General features: G+C 48.2%; 1 protein-coding gene and 1 pseudogene across 1 annotated transcript in view; both read left to right on the top strand.

Moving 5' to 3' along the window:
* LOC141104658 (uncharacterized) overlaps positions 1 to 14,724 on the top strand; it is a 52,886-nt gene that overhangs the window by 14,589 nt on the left and 23,573 nt on the right. The window lies entirely within an intron of this gene.
* On the top strand, positions 11,217 to 12,348 carry LOC141105434 (uncharacterized; annotated as a pseudogene).

Below are 14,724 nucleotides of genomic sequence, written 5' to 3'. Positions count from 1 at the left end.
GCATAGGTGCTCCAAGGAATTAGCTGGTGCCGTGTGCCACACTCCCCTCTTGTGACCCCACTCACCAGAAATCATAGACCACCAGCTTTGCAGTCTGGGGTCAAAAAATCTGTGATCAATCAGATCTAGTATAAGCCGGATGGATATGTACAGGAGCCTCTTCCAAAGTAATTCTGGGACTTTCAGAGTCAGCGACCAAGCTCAAAGGACAGGGAGAAAAAGAAAGGACTCATAGTGAAGTACTGTTATAAATGTGAAGAATCGACCATCTCAGGCGTCACTTACACTGAATAAACAGGCATCAGTACAACCAGGAAACGCCGATGTAGCGTCACCAGCGCCCCCGCACCTCTGGCCACATACAGTAATACATACAGCAGTGGCTTAAATCCTGCTCATCTTGCAAGACAACAATCGCACATCGAGTCAGGATTTTTTTTTATAAATAGCTTGTATTGTGAAACGATCGTACACTGATTTACTCGCAATCCAAGGTATTACTGTAAATGTATATTATTTTGTTTACGTGAAAACTATAGCGCCTACAAACTATGGAATATATACTGGAATTTTTATTTATTTATTTTTATACTAGTAATACCAGTGATCAGCGACTTATAGTGGGACTGTAATAGAGTGGTGGGCAATCTGACACTAGCTGGTGCTGGCTGGGGTGTACACTAATTGACACTGACATCAATAGTGACACTAATACAGTGATCAGTGCTAACATTATACTGTACTAATGACACTGGCTGGGAAGGGGTTAACATCTAGGGGTGATCAAGGGGTTAACTGTGTACCTACCAATGTGTAATATGTGCTGCTTTTACTTAACAATCTTGTTTTTTTCCCCCCTGCTTTTACATAGTTACATAGTAGGTGAGGTTGAAAAAAGACACAAGTCCATCAAGTCCAACCTATGTGTGTGATTATGTGTCAGTATTACATTGTATATCCCTGTATGTTGCGGTCATGCGGTCAATTATCTAATAGTTTTGAAACTATCGATGCTCCCTGCTGAGACCACCGCCTGTGGAGGGGAATTCCACATCCTTGCCGCTCTTACAGTAAAGAACCCTCTACGTAGTTTAAGGTTAAACCTCTTTTCTTCTAATTTTAATGAGTGGCCACGAGTCTTATTAAACTCTCTTCTGCAGAAAAGTTTTATCCCTATTGTGGGGTCACCAGTACGGTATTTGTATATTGAAATCATATCCCCTCTCAAGCGTCTTCTCCAGAGAGAATAAGTTCAGTGCTCGCAACCTTTCCTCATAACTAATATCCTCCAGACCCTTTATTAGCTTTGTTGCCCTTCGTTGTACTCGCTGCATTTCCAGTACATCCTTCCTGAGGACTGGTGCCCAGAACTGGACAGCATACTCCAGGTGCGGCCAGACCAGAGTCTTGTAGAGTGGGAAAATTATCAATTTATCTCTGGAGTTAATCAAATAGTTTTTTTAAACCATAGATGTTCCCCGCTGAAACCACTGCCTGTGCAGGGAATACAAAAACAGCAAGATTGCCTGTCAGTGTACAGAGCTCTGTGTTGTTTGCCAACACAGAGCTCTATTCCGTGAATGACAGAGCCAATCAGCGGGTTCTGGCGATCAGTCATTGACCAGGACCCGCTGATCTGCTTGTGCTGTAACAAATCACAGCACAGCCAGGACATGCGCTTGCCTTACACGGAAGCGCTGTTCACATACCATATACCATATATGTGATCCATCGAACAGCAGCCGCCCTTCCGCAGTAAATGTATGTGGGGTGGTCTCTAAGGGGTTAAACACTTGCTCTAAAACACCCTGGACTTCAAGCGTTGAAAAGAAGCATATGGCAAAACATATGTTTTCTTGCCTAGTAACTGGCTTTCCATTGGCTATAAATAATAATAATAAAAAAAAAAGAAACATTCAGGCCTGAAACACACACAAAACGCCTGAAAAACGAGCAAAGACGATCAGCTCATGTAGCTCAGGAAAATCAGCAAGTAAGGCCCGATTCAGCCTTAGCTGGCTGGTTTGCATTTTTTCCGCTTCCTCCTATCAACACTACATACAATTGTTAAAACATGGAGTGCATGGAGGTGTACACACAGCAGCGTTGTGTCATGGCAAGGCAAGAATAATGCCACCTGCAAATTTCGGCAGGTATTGATGCTTTGCAACCGCCTCTATTCACTTATATTGAAACAAACTGGTAACTCCACTTTTGTGGGGGAAAAAAATGCAAATAAAGAAAAAATAATACCGCGTACACGTTTGTGACACAAATCATATTGTGACTGAAATTTATTAAAAATTACCTTTCCTTTTCAATCTGCAGCTCTGTAATTATATGAAAATGCAATGCAATATGGCTACCTGGAGATGTTCTGTACACAGATAATATACAGACCGCCCACCCAGAGATGTCATTTCCTGCTTGTGTGATTGGCTTACCGAATTTCCCAGAAGTCTGCACTAAGATACAAGTCAGATTTTGAGCATCCCCTGTAACAAAGATATCATTTTTGGTTAGATACTCTCAAAGGGAAATCACGTCTAAAGGATGCAGGCCCTGCAAATTTCCTCTTTAGAGCCCCGCAGGTGCAGCAGCTGATTGAAAATTATACAAATACTCCAGTACAGATTCCCTCAGCAAATGGACACAGACAAACAGCTATTTCTTCAGAATATCAAAATTAGGAATCTGCAACAAAGTTTGTGGGCAGCACGGTGGCTAAGTTGTTAGCCCTTCTGCCTGGCAGAACTTGGTTGTTTGAATCTCAACCACGACACTGGCTGCCTGGAGTTTGCATGTTGTCCCTGTGCCTGTGTGGGTTTCCTCTCACACTCCAAAGATATGGTGGGAGGTTAATTGGTTCCTATCTATATTGGCTCTACTATGTGCACAGTATCTCACAAAAGTGAGTACACCCCTCACATTTTTGTAAATATTTTATTCTATCTTTTCATGTGACAACACTGAAGAAATGACACTTTGCTACAATGTAAAGTAGTGAGTGTACAGCTTGTATAACAGTGTAATATTGCTGTCCCCTCAAAATAACTCAACACACAGCCATTAATGTCTAAACCGCTGGTAACAAAAGTGAGTACACCCCTAAGTGAAAATGTCCAAATTGGGCCTAAAGTGTCAATATTTTGTGTGGCCACCATTATTTTCCAGCACTGCCTTAACCCTCTTGGGCATGGAGTTCACCAGAGCTTCACAGGTTGCCACTGGAGTCCTCTTCCACTCCTCAATGACAACATCACGGAGCTGGTGGATATTAGAGACTTTGCGCTCCTCCACCTTCCGTTTGAGGATGCCCCACAGATGCTCAATAGGGTTTAGGTCTGGAGACATGCTTGGACAGTCCATCACCTTTACCCTCAGCTTCTTTAGCAAGGCAGTGGTCTTCTTGGATATGTGTTTGGGGTCGTTATCATGTTGGAATACTGCCCTGCGGCCCAGTCTCCAAAGGGAGGGGATCATGCTCTGCTTCAGTATGTCACAGTACATGTTGGCATTCATGGTTCCCTCTATAAACTGTAACCCCCAGACCATGTCACTCCCACCACCGTGCTTGACTGTAGGCAAGACACACTTGTCTTTGTACTCCTCACCAAGAATGGTTCAGCCTGAGCAGAAGTTCGGGCCAAACTTTTGTTGTTCGGTCGGTCAGCGAACAGCCGAACAAACGGGTCGTTCGACCATTTGTTCGACCCCCCCCGAACCGACCACAATGCATTGCAGTGCTGAACAGTGTATTGCAAGCCCTGATTGGCTGAAGCAGTGAAATCTTCAGCCAATAGTGTGCAGCTAGAGTAGGGACAGCTCAGATAGTTTCACTGTAGTGTAGTGAGACTGTGTCAGTAATCTTGACATTAGTGTATAGCTAGATTAGGGACAGTTCAGATAGCGTCCGTGTAGTGATGGTTGAACACCGTCTACTTGATTGCGTTACTGCCAGTTCGGACCATCCCTACTCCTCACCTGATTGCTGCGACACACGCTTGACACCACCAAATAATTTATCTTGGTCTCATCAGACCACAGGACATGGTTCCAGTAATCCATGTCCTTAGTCTGCTTGTCTTCAGCAAACTGTTTGCAGGCTTTCTTGTGCATCATCTTTAGAAGAGGCTTCCTTCTGGAACGACAGCCATGCAGGCCAATTTGATGCAGTGTGCAGCTTATGTTCTGAGCATTGACAGGTTGACCCCCACCCCTTTAACCTCTGCAGCAATGCTGGCAGCACTCATACGTCTATTTCCCAAAGACAACCTCTGGATATGACGCTGAGCACGTGCACTCAACTTCTTTGGTGGACCATGGCAAGGCCTGTTCTCAGTGGAACCTGTCCTGTTAAACCGCTGTATGGTCTTGGCCACCGTTCTGCAGCTCAGTTTCAGGGTCTTGGCAATCTTCTTATAGCCTAGGCCATCTTTATGTAGAACAACAATTCTTTTTTTCAGAACCTCAAAGAGTTCTTTGCCATGAGGCGGCACGTTGAACTTCCAGTGACCAGTATGAGAGAGTGAGAATGATAACACCAAATTTAACACACCTGCTCCCCATTCACACCTGAGACCTTGTAACACTAATGGGTCACATGACATCGGGGAGGGAAAATGGCTAATTGGGCCCACACAAAATATTGACACTTTAGGCCCAATTTGGACATTTTCACTTAGGGGTGTACTCACTTTTGTTGCTAGCGGTTTAGACATTAATGGCTGTGTGTTGAATTATTTTGAGGGGACAGCAAATTTACAGTTATACAAGCTGTACACTCACTACTTTACATTGTAGCAAATTGTCATTCCTTCAGTGTTGTCACATGAAAAGATAGAATAAAAAATGTACAAAAATGTGAGGGGTGTACTAACTTTTGTGAGATAATGTATGAGTTAGGGACCTTAGATTTTAAGCTCCTTGAGGGTAGGGAATAATGTGAATGTACAATATATATGTGTAAAGTGCTGTGCAAATTGACAGCGATATATAAGAACTTGTAATAAACAATAGATAATAAAATCCCAGCAATGTACTTACAGTAGATCACCCAGCGAGGAATGTTTTTATTTCTCAACAAAAGTGGAGTTACGCTTTAAGTAACAAGCACATGTGTAAAAAGTTACATTTTCTGTCCTGGAGTGTTGCCACTGCTATGAAGCATGGCGTACCCGCACACATGAGAACTGAAATGTGGAAGTTATAGGAATATGGAGTTGGATCCTGCAAGATTGATCCTTTGCTATCATGCTTAAAGTCACTTTAAACGGTACCTTGTTGATTTTGTAGACTTACTATAGCAATTGCTAGTTGTAGCTGTATGATAAGTGCTTCCAAATGCATGTTGATCCTGCCAGCATCTGCCTCTTCCTGCATGTGGGTGACAATGCTAACCACAGGCTTCTATTGCTGTGGTGGCATTGCCAGCCTGATGTGCTTGCTGCTGCTCTGGGACTGCAGGACACCAAGTCGATGCACAGCATGTCTGCAGAGTCTCGTAGTTGGCCTGATGTTACAGAAAAACAAACTTTTTAGTTTGCTTCCTAATGTATGATTTGCTGTTGAGGCCAACAGCGGGGTCACTGGCAGTGGCTAGGGCTTCCACTCTGCCCCCCCAGCAGACATGGAAGACTGAAGATACCAATTCTGACATCAACGTGTAAGATTAAAGATGACTTAAAAACCTTTAAAGCCTCCTATGGACAGGGATGATAGACAGATATTGAGAATCCCCAAAGTCTGGGAAGGATATTTCACTGTATGGATTAGGCATTAAATGAGAAGTGTGGGATTCGAAAAAAAAACAAACATTCATTCTCACCTAGGTGGATCGATGCTGCATCTGTCTCCCACCACCTCTACACAGAGAACTGAGTTATCAAAGACTGCTGTTTGCCCAATTTTCAGTCTTCAATGAGCAGAGAGCCAGTGTCTTTCAGTCTCCGCCTCTCTGCTCTGCCCCTCCAGTGCTCACTGGAGTGCTGGGCTGTGGAGGGGTAGGAGCAGCTGGCTCAGGCTTAGGGTTGCCACCTTTTCTTCAAGCCAAACCCGAACACTTTTGCGGCGCACGGCAATTTTTTTGTAGTACACGCTATAGGATTGTAAAATACCTGGGACACCTTTTGGGTTACCCAAAGAGAGTAGTAATGAGGTGTTCTACAGTGAACAGTGGCTATGGCCAAATTGCATTAACAGTAGGGGGACTTAAAGGGGCATGATTAAATAAAACAAAAGCATTTGTGTACCCAAAAAAAGAGTAGTGGATGGCGTCAGTAGGGCAGTGGACGGTGTCAGTAGAGCAGTGGACGGCGTCAGTAGGGCAGTGGACGGCGTCAGTAGGGCAGTGGACGGCGTCAGTAGGGCAGTGGACAGCGTCAGTAAGGCAGAGGACGGCGTCAGTAGGGCAGAGGACGGCGTCAGTAGGGCAGAGGACGGCGTCAGTAGGGCAGAGGACGGCGTCAGTAGAGCAGAGGACGGCGTCAGTAGGGCAGAGGACGGCGTCAGTAGAGCAGAGGACGGCGTCAGTAGGGCAGAGGACGGCGTCAGTAGGGCAGAGGACGGCGTCAGTAGAGCAGAGGACGGCGTCAGTAGAGCAGAGGACGGCGTCAGTAGCGCAGAGGATGGCGTCAGTAGAGCAGAGGACGGTGTCAGTAGGGCAGAGGACGGCGACAGTAGGGCAGAGGACTGCGTCAGTAGGGCAGAGGACGGCGTCAGTAGAGCAGAGGACGGCGTCAGTAGAGCAGAGGACGGCGTCAGTAGAGCAGAGGACGGCGTCAGTAGGGCAGAGGACGGCGTCAGTAGAGCAGAGGACGGCGTCAGTAGGGCAGAGGACGGCGTCAGTAGGGCAGAGGACGGCGTCAGTAGAGCAGAGGATGGCGTCAGTAGAGCAGAGGACGGCGTCAGTAGAGCAGTGGATGGCGTCAGTAGGGCAGAGGACGGCGTCAGTAGAGCAGAGGACGGCGTCAGTAGAGCAGAGGACGGCGTCAGTAGAGCAGAGGACGGCGTCAGTAGGGCAGAGGACGGCGTCAGTAGGGCAGAGGATGATGTCAGTAGAGCAGAGTCTATAATACCATGCTTTCTCCTGCAAAAGCGTCCCTGGTTGCTAGGACACCAGTCCAGAGGCCCTCAATTCACTGTCTTGGGGTATCGGTGCAGGCGGCTGGGTGGGAGAGAGAGCGCGCACAGACAGACAGTGCAGTGTGACCCGGCTGCAGGACATTAGCCCCGCTGGAGCGGGGGACGAAGGGGGGGAATGCGTGCTGTTTGGGGGTAGCTGACGGGGGGGTAGCTGACAGAGAGGGTGGGGTAGCTGACAGAGGAGGGGCGGGTAGCTGACAGAGGATGGGGGTAGCTGACAGAGGGGAGGGGGTAGCTGACAGAGGGGGTAGCTGACAGAGGAGGGGGGGTAGCTGACAGAGGAGGGGGGGTAGCTGACAGAGGAGGGGGGTAGCTGACAGAGGGGGGGGTAGCTGACAGAGGAGGGGGAGTAGCTGACAGAGGAAGGGGGTAGCTGACAGAGGGGGGGGGTAGCTGACAGAGGAGGGGGGTAGCTGACAGAGGGGGGGGGGGTAGCTGACAGAGGGGAGGGGGGTAGCTGACAGAGGAGAAGGTGTGACTGACAGAGGGGAGGGGGGTAGCTGACAGAGAGGAGGGGGTTGCTGAAAGAGGAGGGGGGTAGCTGATAGAGGGGAGGGGGTAGCTGAAAGAGGGGAGGGGGAAGCTGATAGAGGGAAGGGGGGTATCTGACAGAGGGGAGGGGGGGTAGCTGACAGAGGAGAAGGTGTAGCTAACAGAGGGGAGGGGGGGTAGCTGACAGGGGGAAGGGGGGGTAGCTGACAGAGGGGAGGGGGGTAGCTGACAGAGGAGGGGGGGTAGCTGACAGAGGGGAGGGGGTAGCTGACAGAGGAGGGGGGGTAGCTGACAGAGGAGGGGGGGTAGCTGACAGAGTGGAGGGGTTAGCTGACAGGGGGAAGGGGGGGTATCTGACAGAGGCGAGGGGGTATCTGACAGAGGGGAGGGGGGGTAGCTGACAGAGGAGGGGGGGTAGCTGACAGAGGGGAGGGGGTAGCTGACAGGGGGGAGGGGGTAGCTGACAGAGGGGAGGGGGGTATCTGACAGAGGGGAGGGGGTAGCTGACAGAGGAGGGGGGGTAGCTGACAGAGGAGGGGGGGTAGCTGACAGAGGGGAGGGGGGTATCTGACAGAGGGGAGGGGGTAGCTGACAGAGGAGGGGGGGTAGCTGACAGAGGGGAGGGGGGTATCTGACAGAGGGGAGGGGGGTATCTGACAGAGGGGAGGGGGTATCTGACAGAGGGGAGGGGGTAGCCGACAGGGGGGAGGGGGTAGCTGACAGGGGGGAGGGGGTAGCTGACAGAGGGGAGGGGGGTATCTGACAGAGGGGAGGGGGGTAGCTGACAGAGGGGAGAGGGTATCTGACAGAGGGGAGGGGGTAGCTGACAGGGGGGAGGGGGTAGCTGACAGAGGGGAGGGGGGTATCTGACAGAGGGGTGGGGGGTGGCTGACAGAGGAGGGGGGGTAGCTGACAGAGGGGAGGGGTAACTGACAGAGGAGAAGGTGTGGCTGACAGAGGGGAGGGGGTAGCTGACAGGGGGGAGGGGGGTATCTGACAGAGGGGAGGGGGGTATCTGACAGAGGGGAGGGGGGTAGCTGACAGGGGGGGAGGGGGTAGCTGACAGAGGGGAGGGGGAAGCTGACAGAGGAGAAGGTGTAGCTGACAGAGGGGAGGAGGGGTAGCTGACAGAGGGGAGGGGGGGTAGCTGACAGAGGAGGGGGGGTAGCTGACAGAGGGGAGGGGGTAGCTGACAGAGGAGGGGGGGTAGCTGACAGAGGGGAGGGGGGTAGCTGACAGAGGAGGGAGGGTAGCTGACAGAGAGGGTGGGGTAGCTGACAGAGGGGAGGGGGTAGCTGACAGAGGAGGGGGGGTAGCTGACAAAGGGGAGGGGGGTATCTGACAGAGGGGAGGGGGGTAGCTGACAGAGGGGAGGGGGGTAGCTGACAGAGGGGAGGGGGAAGCTGACAGAGGGGAGGGGGTAGCTGACAGAGGGGAGGGGGGTATCTGACAGAGGGGAGAGGTAGCTGACAGAGGAGAGGGGGGTATCTGACAGAGGGGAGGGGTAGCTGACAGAGGAGAGGGGGGTATCTGACAGAGGGGAGGGGTAGCTGACAGAGGAGAGAGGGGTATCTGACAGAGAGGAGGGGTAGCTGACAGAGGAGAGGGGGGTATCTGACAGAGGGGAGGGGTAGCTGACAGAGGAGAGGGGGGTATCTGACAGAGGGGAGGGGTAGCTGACAGAGGAGAGGGGGGTATCTGACAGAGGGGAGGGGTAGCTGACAGAGGAGAGGGGGGTATCTGACAGAGGGGAGGGGTAGCTGACAGAGGAGAGAGGGGTATCTGACAGAGAGGAGGGGTAGCTGACAGAGGAGAGGGGGGTATCTGACAGAGGGGAGGGGTAGCTGACAGAGGAGAGGGGGGTATCTGACAGAGGGGAGGGGTAGCTGACAGAGGAGAGGGGGGTATCTGACAGAGGGGAGGGGTAGCTGACAGAGGAGAGGGGGGTATCTGACAGAGGGGAGGGGTAGCTGACAGAGGAGAGGGGGGTATCTGACAGAGGGGAGGGGTAGCTGACAGAGGAGAGGGGGGTATCTGACAGAGGGGAGGGGTAGCTGACAGACAGGCGGTTGGTAGAGCAGATGACAGAGAGACCTCACCTCAGTCAGGAGACACACAGACATCGCGCGCCAGGCAGGGAGGCGGGACTCCGGGCGGCCTTGATCACCCACAGCTCCACCAGGCCAATCACAAACCCTTATGAACGCCGCCCGCACATGACTAATTCAGAAAATCACGGGGCGCCCGCTGCCAACTGCCTAGCTCTCGCACACTCGCACAGTGTGACAGTGTACATTTATGGCGGCGGGCACGGGAATCAGCATGCGCCACTCTAGAAGTTGCAGCCGGGGCCAGAGGTAGGTTGAACAGTTGCTATATGTGTCCGGGTTTCGGGCGGGTTGAAACCCGGGCACATGTGTCAAACCCGGGCTGTCCGGGTCAAAACCGGACAGGTGGCAACCCTACTCAGGCTCTCAGCGGTGCACCTCATCTGGGTGGATCTTGACGTTATTTTCAGGATCCCTGCAGAGCCTGCATTGGCTCTGTGATGTCAGCCAACAGTGGGCTTTAGCCTCCTGTCAGCTGACTCTGGATCACAGGAGTACAGAACTAACTTTGGTCATACTTTATCTTTAAACCCCTAAAGCACTGTAGAGGAGCCAATACATCAGGGAGAAAGATTACCCCACAAGAGGCTGCAAACAGAACCTGTGTGATATTGAAGGAACATTTCTTCATTGGCACTGACCTGCTGTAAATGCTAGATGCCTTAATGCTGGGAGCTCCATGTCATCTCTTCCAGGGAGTTTCAGTTGCAATATGGTACAATTTTCATCATTTCTGGCACTAGAGAGCAGTGATGAGCTTGGGTATATTTGGACAAGGATTCAACCCCATATGTTTAAGCCCACCAGGAAGCTGTCACCTGTATGGGCAAGTCACCTACATGTCCCTTGTGTGCGTGCAGCTACAGGGAGGGGAATGCCCTGGCTGCAGATTATTGGCCTATTCAGATGACAGCTTCCTGGTGAGCTTGCATAGGTGGGTTAGAATTCTAGTTCAAACACGTCCAAGCTCAAATCTACTAGAGGGGTCAAGAAATCAGACAGGGTAAAATTAAAGGCCATGTGGTGTGCAGAGCATTAGAATGAAGAAAAATTTGGTTCAGCTGAAAAGGAGGCGCTGAATTGTCCTTTTTCATCTTCTTTTGGCTATGCTTCCAATTTGAATATTTTTAGTCATTTCATCCTGTGCTATGATTTATACATTTGTGGCTGTTTAATGATTACTGGAGTTCTTCAAACATTTTTTCTTCATTTCTTTTTGTTTCCTTCAGATGAACGATACAGAAGGTACAACATGGAGAAACCACCCATTTCCTCATTGGACAGTAAAATTGAAGATGAAAACATCATAGTAGGATCTTCAGAGGAGAGCCTCTTGACTTCATATCGTGGTTTTCCTGGACACTCAGATAATACTTACCTGTGTTCCAAATTTGGTGAAAGTTTTACCCAGAAGGCAGACCTCACTTCACACTGGTGTAGTCACAAGAGGCAAAAGATCTTTTCATGTTCCGAATGCGGGAAGAATTTTCCCCGAAACAGTCACTAGCCAGACACATGAAAATCCACACCGGGGAGAAGCTATTTTCCTGTTCTGAATGCAGAAGGTGTTTTACTGAAAAATGCATACTTGTTCAACATCAGATCGTTCACTCTGGGGAGAGCCCATTTTCATGTTCGAAATGTGAGAAGTGTTTTCCAAGAAGGCGAAACCTCGTCTTACATCTGATGACTCATATGGGGGAGAAGCAGTTTTCATGTTCAGAATGTGAGAAGTTTTTTTTATACTAAATCAAATCTTACCACCCATCAAAAAGTTCACATGGAAGTGAAGCCATATTCATGCTCTGAATGCTGTATAAATGTTTTTCCTATCGGTCGTCCCCTTCTGATCATGAAAAACTTCACATGGGGGAGAAGCCATATACGTGTACAGAATGTGGAAGATGTTTTTCTTGCAAATCGTCTCTGTGCAAGTATGTAAAAGTGCACACAGGTGAAAAGCTGTATTCATGCTCTGAATGTGGGAAAAAGTTTTCTTTGAAATCAAATCTCACTAAACATAAAAGAGTTCACACTGGGAGAAGCCATATTCATGTTCTAAATGTGGGCAACGGTTTTTTAATAATTCCTGCTTTATATCTCATATAACTTCTTATGGGGCAGATTTGGTGTTAGGAGATAGATGCTAAATTTGGGGAGGCACATAATGTATACTAACGACTAAAAGGATACACATTACCCTTCAAATTACTGACTCTAGGCGTTTCCAGTGAAAGGAATATTTTTTTTTTTTAATTAAGAATAAAGTATTATTGAAGAGTATGGCATAATGACAATGAAAGGTCAGGAGAATACTGCGATGATGACATCACATGAGATGACAATGGGTATTATCAGCAAAGAATAGCTAACAGCACAAAAAATAATCCTCAACAACCATAAAAACCTCTGCCAGTTACAAGCTCAAACATCTACTTGGTCATCCGTACTATAGGGAGCTACCTAAGATGGCGGAAGGAAGCCAAACCGAATACTAGTGCAGCCTCAATGTGAGCTAAAAGAAGCACATTATTCCATAGTAGTTGGGTACCATTAGAAGTCTGACAAGATGGTGCATTGGGTGCCGAGAGGGTAAAATGGGGGGGGGGGGTGTAAGAGAAAGTCATAAAAGTCGAGAGAGAAGAAGCGAAGGAAAGAGAAGAGGCAGAAGAAAGAGAAGGGGTGTCTGACGGAAGGTCAGTCCAGCACAGTTCCAGCAAAAGGATCTAATAATGCTTCATTGCGCAAAGACATTTTACTACAATTTTCTTGTTTCTAACCTTATGGCAACAATTTGAAGAGCCTTTACGGGAGTGTACAAAGCTAGGTCCATAAAGATGTACCCTAACCAGTTTAATGTGATGGAATTTAAATGGCTGCACAAAGCCCTGACTCAACCAAGGTCTTCTCATCCAGCAGCAGTATATGACCTCAAAAATGCTGAATGGGTACGAATTCCCACAAACACTCTCAAAATCTTGTAGCAAGCTTTCCCAGAGGAGTGAACACTGTTATTGCTGTTGATGGTTTGGGAATGGGATGTTCAACAAGCTTATTTAGGTGTGATGGTCCAGTGTCTTCAAACTTTGGGCCAGTGTAGTTGACTTGTATTTATCCTGGAAAAAAACAGGTTTTAAGGACCGAAAGAAAACATATCCTCATTTTTTTAGGCAAATACTCCTTTTGTTAACAAAAGACTAGGTCTCCTAAATAAATATAAAGATTTTCGGAAAGTTCATTGCAGGTTTTTAGCCGTTGAAATGCCTTTCTCTAATGCCCCGTACACCTGAGCGGATTTTCCAAGGTTTTTCCGATGGAATTCCGCTCAAGCTTGCCTTGCATACACACGGTCACACAAAAGTTCGCTGAACTTTCAACCGTTAAGAACGTGGTGACGTACAACACTAAGACAAGCTGAGAAAATGAAGTTCAATGCTTCCGAGCGTTGAATTGTTTCCAAGAATGCGTAGGAATTTTGCGCGTCGGAATTTGTACAGACGATCGCATTTTCGGATAGGAACTTTTCCCGACCGAAAAATAGAGAACATGCTCTCAATCTTTTGCTGGCTGGAATTCCGCCAGCAAAAGATCGATGTAGCGTACACACGGTCGCATTTTCCGACAAAAAGCTCTCATTGGAGTTTTGTTGGCGGAATTTCTGATCGTGTGTACGCGCCATAATAGTTTATTGTGGGACACACCAGGTCAAAACTTTTTTTTTTAATTGTATAGAAAAGGACATTTTAAATAATAATGACTGCGTTATATGCAGTGACTTTCAGGTGACTAGACACTGGCAAAAAAAAACGGCTGCAGAGACATTCCCCTATAAAACCCTACCCATTTCAAGCATGTCTTTTTGGAGCCTCAGTTTTGTTAGCATGCTTCAGTGAAAGACATTTCTCTACTTAGAGATGATGCCCTTCTTTGGAGATTCGTATTTTTGTTTCTGGATGATTATATTCTAAGATTATTCTTTGAGCACCCAGCTGCTCCACTGCCACTGCAGCTCTTCCTGCAGCTTCGATCAATGAACTCCTGGCCAGAGTCTTGATGGCCTGTGGTGGAAGAAGCAGGGCTGGCCTGTGGAAGCTTTTCTTGGCAGTGGAGTTTGCTGCAGGAAGCTTTACAGGCCTTAGTACAGGGTGAAATCCTTTTAAACATTCATCCCATGTTGCCCATTGCAGTCTCCCCTTTGAAGTATGGTGATCACTAGCCACCCTTCTGGTGATGCAGTGAAGGCTCCAGGATGGCCAGAGTTAATAGTGGCATTGGTACTGTTTTCACGTCTGGCTTTCAGTGCAGCTATATGGCACTCTTGACTGCGTGTTCAGGTCAAGTGGCGCATTACTGCATCTGCGCGAATGGGTGCTACTGCACCTGAATGGCCTGAAGCACCGTTTCTGTTCCACAAAGGTTTCTGCACTTGCACACTGCATTTCTTTTGTAGGCAGCAGTATAACCCTAGTTTGCTTGGTATCATCAGAGTTGCATCCCTAAATGGAAGATATAGGAAGTTTTTTTTTTTTTTTTTTTCCTTTTAGTAGGATGTAGAATATCTTCCAGTTGAATGACGTCTTCCTCCAAGAATGGAAACATTGACAGATCCTTTTCAGTCCTCAAGTGCTTTGGTACCTTCTATCCTTTATTGAAGAAATAAGTCTGTAAATAGTCACTATCTCTGACGGTAGTCCCTACATTCTCTCACGCTAATAAAGACACTGTTGTCCATGTACCTCTACATAGTCTATCCCCCCTTTAATCCATCATGAATGCTACTGCCAGACTCATCCACCTTACCAATCGCTCTGTGTCTGCTACTCATCTCTGTCAATCCCTCCACTGGCTTCCGCTCACCCAACAAATTAAATTCAAAATACTAACAACTACTTATAAAGCCATCCACAACTTAACCCCCAGCTACATCGCTAGCCCAGTCTCTAAATACCAACCTATTTGTTCTCTTTGTTCCTCTAAAGAC

The sequence above is a fragment of the Aquarana catesbeiana genome, linkage group LG08 (genome assembly GCF_042186555.1).
Source record: "Aquarana catesbeiana isolate 2022-GZ linkage group LG08, ASM4218655v1, whole genome shotgun sequence".
Classification (NCBI taxonomy): domain Eukaryota; kingdom Metazoa; phylum Chordata; class Amphibia; order Anura; family Ranidae; genus Aquarana; species Aquarana catesbeiana.
Note: the sequence above shows the minus strand (reverse complement) of the source record. Positions and strands in the feature narration are given on the sequence as shown.